Raw genomic sequence first — 8,973 nt, forward strand, 5'->3', positions numbered from 1 at the left:
CTGGGTGGGTGAGTTGCAGTGAGGGGTGGGAGGGTCCACCTAGGGCCAAGGGCCTCAATTTCTGCTAAGCTTGTCCCTGAAAACTGGAGCAGGGGGATCACGGAAGCCCCCGTCCTCCAGGAAGTGGTGGGGGACAGCATCCTTCACCTTGAGGTTCAAGGGCAACAGGGCTGACAAATATCAAGTCTCATCCCAGTTACTGTTTATTCCCCTGCCCCCTCCTGGGACCCCTGAATTCTTCCCAGAAAACTCAACAGACCCAAATCCCAGGCCCTCTTCCTGCCCCAGGTCCCTTTGGTTCTGAGGAATTACCACACACCCCCGCCCCCAGGCCTGGAGGAGGGGTGTTATAGTCGCAGGAGCGATCACACAGCATCTGGCAGGAAGATGGGCAGCAGTCGGCCCTCAGGACCCATCTTGGCCTGTCTGGGTGGCCCTGCTCCAGCCTCAGTTGACACTGGTCCTGCAGGTACCCCGGCTCTGCTCCGAGAGGCTGGCCTTGGTGCCGCTCCTGAAGGAGCCGAGGGCCACCGGGTGCAGTGGGAACTCACGCAGGTGCCACTGCCGCCACTTCTTCTGAACCTCCAATGGCACCTGCCCCCAGAGACCAGCCGTCACCCAGAGGGAAAGATGACCCTTGTCCAGGGTCCTGCTCCCCTGGGGCCTCGTTCGGGCTCTGCCACGTCTACCCAGCGGGCATGCCTCCCCCTCCTGCAGGCCGCTCATAGATTTACCATCTTGACTCCCATTCAAGTGGGGCAACACCGCATCTAACTAATGACAACTGTGCAGCCTCTATGCCAGAAGCCTCATGTCCCGGCAGTGCTCTGGGCAGGGCGGAGACCTCAAGCTGAGGGCCAGACCCCCGCCCTGCCAGGAGTCACACTCTTTGTAGGTCTCAGAGGATGGAGCAGCAAACATTTCACCTGAGTCACTCATTTTACAGGTGAGAGGCCTGAGGCCCAGAGCAGGGCAGTGACCAGCGTCACCCATCGAGGAAGCGGACAGTCATCAGCCTCGGTTAGGGCTGGGGCACCTGCACTTGCCCCCATTTCCTGAACGTGCCCAAGGATAAGAATCACCTGAAGTGCTAGTTAAGACGTTCTCAGCCTCCAGCCCGGACTGCCGGAACCTATTTTTGCTGGTTTAGAAACAGGGTAGGAAACAGCAGTTGTTTTAACAAGGCCTGCAGGCGATCCTGGAGCCCCCAAGAGGTGAGCCCAGACTCCTGGAAGACAGGTCCAAGCCAGGAGGGCCCAGCCTCCCCCACCAACGCCACACCCCACACCCCACCACCCCTTCCAGGTACGACTGTGAGGGAGCTCCCCTGCACCCTGGCAGCCCAGGACACTCACCTCCCCATTGAGGAAGCAGTAGAGAACGGCCACCACCAGGCCCCGCGGAAGAAGCAGGGCAACGGGATGAGTGCGGGCCCAGCACCCAGCCTCCTACCCGCCTGGGGTCCTCTCGTCACCAGCCCCAAGCTCACTGCTCCCCACAGCTGTTGCAGAGCCTCCCCGCGCCTCTCCCCCTCCCGGGGAAGTGGAGGCTTCCTCTCCCGGCCCTCAGTGCCCCTAGCTGTGCTGGCATCACCCACAGACTGACACCCTTGGGGGCAAGGACCGCCCCCGTGTCCAGGGAGGGCCCCTGCACCAGGGTGGTGTCAGTTACATTAAGTGCAGGCCACAGGGACCAGGCAGGTCACCGGTGAGGCGGGCCATCTGGGAGTGGCAGGAGCAATGGCACCCGAGCTATGCCCATCCGCCCCGAGCTCAGCGGGTGGGGCAGCCCGTGGGAGCCCCTGGGCCTGGGTGGGCTCATCTGCAAGACAGCTGGAAATCTGGAGAGGTTTAAACAGGGCCAGCTAATCAAGTTGAAAGACAAACGTGTAGCCATGTGGTCAGAACAGCCGGCGTGCAGGTCGCAGGCAGGTACCGGCCAGCCAACAGTGGGGCATGAGCCCCCCTCATGTCCAGGTCAGAGACCTCAGGGCTACGTATGCTTTAGGTTCCCTGGGATGGTGGGGGTCTGTGCCTACCAGGACCCTCCCTCCCTAGCATCCGGAGCTCCTCTCTTCCCAGTGGCACCCCCGCAATCCTGGCGTGGAGCCTGCCAGGCAGGGCTGCGGGCTGAGATGCGGGATCTGAGCCGAAGAGGTTTGCGTGGAACCGTGAGCTATGAGCAGGGTCTCGCAGTCCGGATGCCCTGCTCACCTCAGGGCCCTCCGAGGGCCAGCCTGTCCTTCCTAACAAGCCCCTGCCCTCAGGCTCCCCACAGAGGCCTGGGTGCCACAGCCCCTCCCCCCAGTGCCAGCCAGGCCTGCCCCTAGCTACTTAGGACATGGACAGGACCCCAGAGAGGGATGAACCAGCCTGTTTATGGTGCGCTTCATCCACACGACTGCTCAGGAGTCCTGGTGGTTTTTTGTTTTGTGTTTTAATTTATTTAGTTTTTTTTAATTTTGGTCGCATTGGGTCTTCGTTGCGGTGCATGGGCTTCTCACTGCTGTCGCTTCTCTTGTTGCGGAGCACGGGCTCTAGGCGCACAGGCTTCAGTATTTGTGGCGCTTGGGCTCAGTAGTTGTGTCGCACGGGCTTAGTTGCTCCACAGCATGTGGGATCTTCCCAGACCAGGGCTCGAACCCGTGACTCCTACATTGGCAGGTGGATTCTTAACCACTGCGCCACCACAGAAGCCCAGTCTTGTTGTTTTAACAAGAGTTACAAACTAGAAGGATCTGCTCTAAGCGTCTCAGGTGTGGTTGATGCCACATGGAATGGGGACCACAGGAGTGGGGCAGGAACACAGACTCAAGGTAGCGGTTTTCAAGTTTTGCCACATGTTAGAATCACCTGGGAGCTTTGGCCCAGGGTGCACTCTGTACCCCAACTCCAAATGTCTGGGGTGAGACCATCAGCAGCTCTGAAAGATGGTTCAAAGGGGCACCATTGATTAGGAGCCGTTGTCAGAGGGTGTGAAAGTCGGGCTTTGAAATAAACGAGAGCTGGGTTTGGGGCGCAGCTTAGCCTGTGTAATTTTGGGCTTCTGGTTTCCAGGTGCTTCATTCAATCCTTGCAGAGCCCTAGGATATGGGTGGGGAGGACCCCTGCTTCACAGGTGAGGGACTGAGTCCCGGGTCGCCAGGCCGGGAGCTGGTGGTCAGGCTGCTGCCACCTCACCGGACCAGGGCTGCCCCAGCCTCAAAGGTCCGGAGACACAGTCTCACTGTTGAGGTGGGGGCAGCCCTGGGTGAAGGCTGGTTAGACGTGCCCCAGGTATGCAGAGGGCAGCCTGCCTCAGTCAGCAAGCTTCAGAAATTCCACGGTTTGTATACAATCATTAAGAATATGCAGTCTTCGACTTCCCTGGCTCTGCAACAAGAGAAGCCATAGCAATAAGCCTGTGCACTGCAATGAAGAGTAGCCCCCGCTCACGGCAACTAGAGGAAGCCCATGAGCAGCAACAAAGACCCAATGCAACCAAAAATATATAAAAAAATAATAAAGAATGTGCAATATTTGAAGAATTTTAATGACCTGGCGAAACGTTCATGATGGAATGATAAAGAATTAAACAGAACAAGGAAGATATAAAACCACACGTCCTGATCTCAATTTTGTGTGTGTACATGTGTGTACATGTGTGTGTCTTCTTGGATAGAAAAGAGACAGAAGTAAACACACTGACATTTTAACAGAGGTCATTATATCGGGTTATGAGATTATGGATGGATTTTCCTTTTTCTTTTCCTTCTTTTCCAAATTTTCCTCAATAAGCAAGTATTTCTACAACTAGGAGGAGCTAATAAACTTTCGTTTTTAGAAATATATGAGAGGGATCATGGCATTATGGTTCTGTGTGTGTTCTTTAAGCTCTCGTCTTTTAGAAATACATGCTAAAATATTTACATTTGAAATACAAAGACGGCTTGGGGTTGCTTAAAATGATGAGGGTGGGTGGCGGTAAAGGTGAAACAGGACAGGCCATGAAAGGGTAAGGGCCACACGGAGGTTCATTATATCGTCCACTTCACTTTTGTATTATGGAAAATTTTTTCCATAATACAAAATCTAAAAAATATGCATACAGTATAAATGTATAATCTATAATAAAATGATATCTGTTTGTATTTGAACAGTGGTTCTTTTTTTTGAAAGAAGTCTTAAAGATCCTTTTTCTCTGTAAACATTTCTATGGGAACATTTAGGAAAGCGCTTTGGTTTCCTCTTAACAAGCATTTCCCCAGAGAAGAGGTGAATGGCCTTCACGAGCAGTCTGCAGCCCCAGCCGCAAGCCCAGCTCCAGAGACAGGAGGACCCCTTACGCACAGGATGACACCTGGGTCTCCAGGTCCTCAGCGGGATCACTACCCACTTCTGTTGACCGGGTCGTGACCTTCCACCCATCTGTACCTGGACCCCCCCACCTGCTAAAGGGGCCACGGTGAGCCCAGCCTCCCGCACATTACGTGGAAGCTTCCTGGCCCAGAGGAAAAGATCACGTATTACACAGGAGACTAGGTGCTCTGTGGGGCTGGGGGGCTGGCAGGGGTCTCTGGGCGGAGAAGAGGCTCTGCGGGAGTGAAGGGGACAGCCCTGGGGGGGGGTGGGTCTGAAGGCGCGGCTTAGGGCCAGACCCCACTTAGGAACGTGCTCCCAGTATAGTGGCACACGGTAGGGAGAAGAATTGGTTTCGATAGGGAGAAGGAGTGGCGCAAGAGGTCAGTTTACGGGAACAAGTGAGGGGGTGGAAAGTCCCTAAAGGCCCCACACGATGAGCTCCTGCCCCTGCGTCTCTTGGGGTCTCTGCCAAATGAGGCATCCCTCTGCCTCTGGGAAAATCTGGCTTTCGGCCTCTCCATTTTTCTCTCAGGAGAGAGAGAACACCTCTTCCCACCGTAAAGTCACAGTCTGGAGCTTACCTGGAATGAGCCAAGGGCCAATTCAAAGAACAGCTTCGTCTCCATGGCATCCTCTGGGGAGAAGGCAAAGATTATGTAGTGAACTCCGAAGAGGGGGACCAGCAGGAGGGTGGACTTGGCCAGGGGCCTGAGGACACAGAGGCGCTGCAGTCTCAGGCCCCTCCACACCCAGGCCCCTCTCCCCTCTCGCCTGACCGCAGGAGGCTTTGCAGCAGTGTCCCCGCTGCTGGTTTGTTTTTACTTCCGTTTCGGAAAGTCTCCAACTCCAACGTACCGTCACCCGGATTCAATACTTATCAGTCCACGGCCAGTCCCCAAATTTCTGTTCATGCACCCTATCAGCAAAACGCTTTGAACCCATACCCACATGAATAACTTTATTGATTCATACCGTATCTGCATGTATTACTATCACTCTGCGTCTAATGTATTATTAGCAAAACCAGCATTTTCATTTGTTTGATAATAAATATCTGTAAGGAGAAGCTCTTTTGTTTTCTCCCCAGGTTAGGGTTGCCAAATTTAGCAAACAAAAATACAGGATACCCAGCTCAATTTGAATTTCAGATAAACAATGAGTAGTGTTTTTTTAGTGTAAGTACTAAAAAATTGTTGTTTATCCAAAATTCAAATTAAACTGGGCATCCTGTATTTTATCTGGCAACTCTGTCCTGGATCCCCAGCTGCCCCCTACTTTGGAGCCACTACTCTAGTGACATCCTGGGGAATCTGTCACCCAGTAATCCAGGCCTCTGCCAGATTCTCAAAACTCAGACCATGACAGAGAAAGCCCCTGTTGGACACTGATTTGTCTTCAACACTTGTCATGGGCTGAACTGTGTTCCCCCAGAATTTTAAGTTGAAGCTCTAAGCTCTAGTACCTCAAAATGTGACTGTACTTGCAGACAGGGAACAGTTTAAATGAGACCATCAGGGTGGGACCATAGTCCAGCCAACTGGTGTCCTTGTAAGAAGAGACACCAGGGATGCAGGTGCACAGAGAAAAGGCCACGTGAGGACCCAGCGAAGAGGTGGCCGTTTACAAGCCAAGGAGACAGACGTCAGGAGAAACCAAACCTGCCAACACCTTGATCCTGGACTTCCAGCCTCCAGAATTGTGAGTAAATAAACTTCTCTTATTTAAGCCAGCCAATCTGTGGTATCTTATTGTGGCAGGCAGTGCAGACTAACACAGCATCTTTCTTGAACATCTTAAAGGTTTTAAAGTATTTTTGGATCACATTGTCTTGAAAATCTGCTGAAAGCTAAGGTCTGGTGAAAGCTACGGTCTAGCAAAAGCTGGAAAATTCAGTCCACCCTCGGCATCCACAGGGATTGGTTCCAGACCCTCCGCAGACACCAAAACCCTTGGATGCTCAAGTTGTTTATATAAAATGGGGTAGTATTTGCATATAACCTATGCACATTTCCCCATATATTTAAGTCATCTTTAGATTATGTATAATACCTCCTACAATGAAAATGTTTTGATTGGGAATTTTTTTTCCCAAATATTTTCAATCTGCTATCCAAGGTTGGCTGAATCCTCAGATGCAAAACCCACAGACAAGGAGGGCCACTGTCCCTGTAAAGATTTGAATTTGGGTCCCTGAAGCCCATCTCTCACTCCCTAGCCTTATCCCTGGGGTAAGATCTTGGCCTCCAGGGATCCTGCTTAGATTTCTTCTCTCCCCACCCCTGGGGCCGGGTCTCAGGGTCACATGGACCCATTCTCCCATCCCCTGGTCCACTGTAAATTTCCAGGTCCCAGCTTTTCCTTTTCCTCCACCTCCACCACCACTCTCTGACTCCCTAGCCTTGTCCCAAAGGTAAGATCTCTGCCTCCAGGGATCCTGCTTAGATTTCTTCTCTCCCCACCCCTGGGGCCGGGTCTCAGGGTCACATGGACCCATTCTCCCATCCCCTGGTCCACTGTAAATTTCCAGGTCCCAGCTTTTCCTTTTCCTCCACCTCCACCAACTGGGTAAAGAGTAGGGGCTTGGTAAATGCCTGCTGACTGAGCGAGCGTGCCTAGGTCTTTGCCCTCCACTTACTTATAATGGTTCCCTTCACTTCCTCTTGTTTCTTGAGTTCTAAGTTTTCTCATCAGGATCCTTAGGATGTTTATAAAAAGGATGAAATTAATCTGTAAAACACAAGGCAGAGGTGGGGCTAAAGGTGATTTGCTTTCCTAGCACCTCTCCAGGCCCTGACCCCTGGCCCAGGCCCTGACCCCTGGCCTGGCCCTGGCCCCTGGGCAGGGAAGGCACTGCAGACCACACCAGGACAGCTCATCACTCCCTCCGCCACCCCCAGTCCTGGTGAAACACACTGTCTAGGCAGGGATGGCTGCCACAGCACCGCCCCCCGCCCCTGGGATTCTGGAGCTCTGAGGTCTGCTCAGTTGCAGCATGGATTACTCACACTTGGAATGCGTTGGAATCTTGTTAAGCGGCAGACCTGGAGTAAGCCTGAGATTCTGCATCTCTAGCAAGCTCCAGGGAATGAATGCCAAAGTTGGTCCTTGGACTACGCTTTGAGTAGCAAAGGCTTTATAGCAGAGGTTCTCAAAGTTTAAGGTGCCGATTGCTGGGCTCCACCCCCAAGGTTATGGTTTAGTAAATGCAAATGAGATTTGCTTTTTTTTCTTTTTTTTGGCCACACCACATGGCTTGCAGGATCTTAGTTCCTCAACCAAGCCCTCGGTAGTGAAAGCACGGAGTCCTAACCACTGGACCGCCAGGGAATTCCCAAGATTTGCATTTTAAACAAGCTCTCAGGTGAAGCTGCTGGTTTCGGGACCACACTTTGAGAACCACTGCTTCGGAGACTTACAGAATCTCTGCAGGTCAATCACCAGCTCCAGGAAGCCTTCTTGATTACCTCCTTTTCCTGATTCATTGTAGTTAGGGATGATGCTACTTGTAAGAGCCCTTGAAAAACTTGAAAGGGGCCAAATGCAAGCATCTGGGTGTGTCCACTAATCACCAAGTCAATCCGAACTTTCTAAAGGACAGGAACGGAGTCTATTTCCTTTTGTGTCCCCTTCCCCAACTCCAGTGCCCAGTGCCAGCAACACTATGAAGTTGCCCGTGCGTCGGCCCCTCTCCTCCCCTCCCCCACCAGCTCTAGAATCATTTTGCAGAAGCAGGATCAGTGGAGCTGACTGGCTGGGCCCCCTCATTGTTCAGACAAGTAGCCTGGGGCCTGGGGACGCTGGCCAGAAGACACAGAATAAGTGGCCTGTCTGGGACCCCAACCCAGCGCCCCTGCTTCAGGACACTTATCAGCTCGCTGTTTGTGCATCTTGCTCTAAGCCGTGCGTGGTGTAAACTAACAAAGGCTCTTTTACCTTATTTCATTTTTTGCCTTTGAATTGTAGTTAATTTAATACGGAGAACTTGAAAGCAAGAGGGAGAATCTTAACTATCCCAAGGATGAGTGTTAAATAGTGGAATTCTAGGCCCTGTGGCAGGCTGGTAGGGAGAAACTTTGCATGAGGAGAGCCCACCCAACCTCCGTCAGTCACTAGAGAGACTACAGTCTTGTGAAAGCAGCCTGGGCCCTGGGGCTCTCGCGGGCTGGGCTGTCCAAGCCCCACAATTGCAGCAGGGAAACTGGCTCAGTGTTATGCAGCTACAGCACATCAGCTGGTCAAATAATTTCAAATGACGTGGGAAAGATTACATCTATTACTAAGTGAAAAGAACAAACTAGGACACAAAACTGCATCGAGCATTTTTGAAAAAGTACATGTGCTCAAAGAAAAAAATAGGAAGGAAAAGCACATGATCACAATGTGCATCTAGGTACTAAAAATATGGGTGATTTTATTCCCTTTTTAAAAATATATTTTGTATTTTCCAATTTTTTTTTCTTTTTTTTTGTGGTACACGGGCCTCTCACTGATGTGGCCTCTCCCGTTGCGGAGCACAGGCTCCAGACGCGCAGGTTCAGTGGCCATGGCTCATGGGCCCAGCCGCTCCGCAGCATGTGGGATCTTCCCCGACTGGGTCACGAACCCGCGTCTCCTGCATCAGCAGGCTGACTCT

The sequence above is a fragment of the Neophocaena asiaeorientalis genome, unplaced genomic scaffold, assembly GCF_003031525.2.
Source record: "Neophocaena asiaeorientalis asiaeorientalis breed wild unplaced genomic scaffold, Neophocaena_asiaeorientalis_V1.1 scaffold792, whole genome shotgun sequence".
NCBI lineage: Eukaryota > Metazoa > Chordata > Mammalia > Artiodactyla > Phocoenidae > Neophocaena > Neophocaena asiaeorientalis.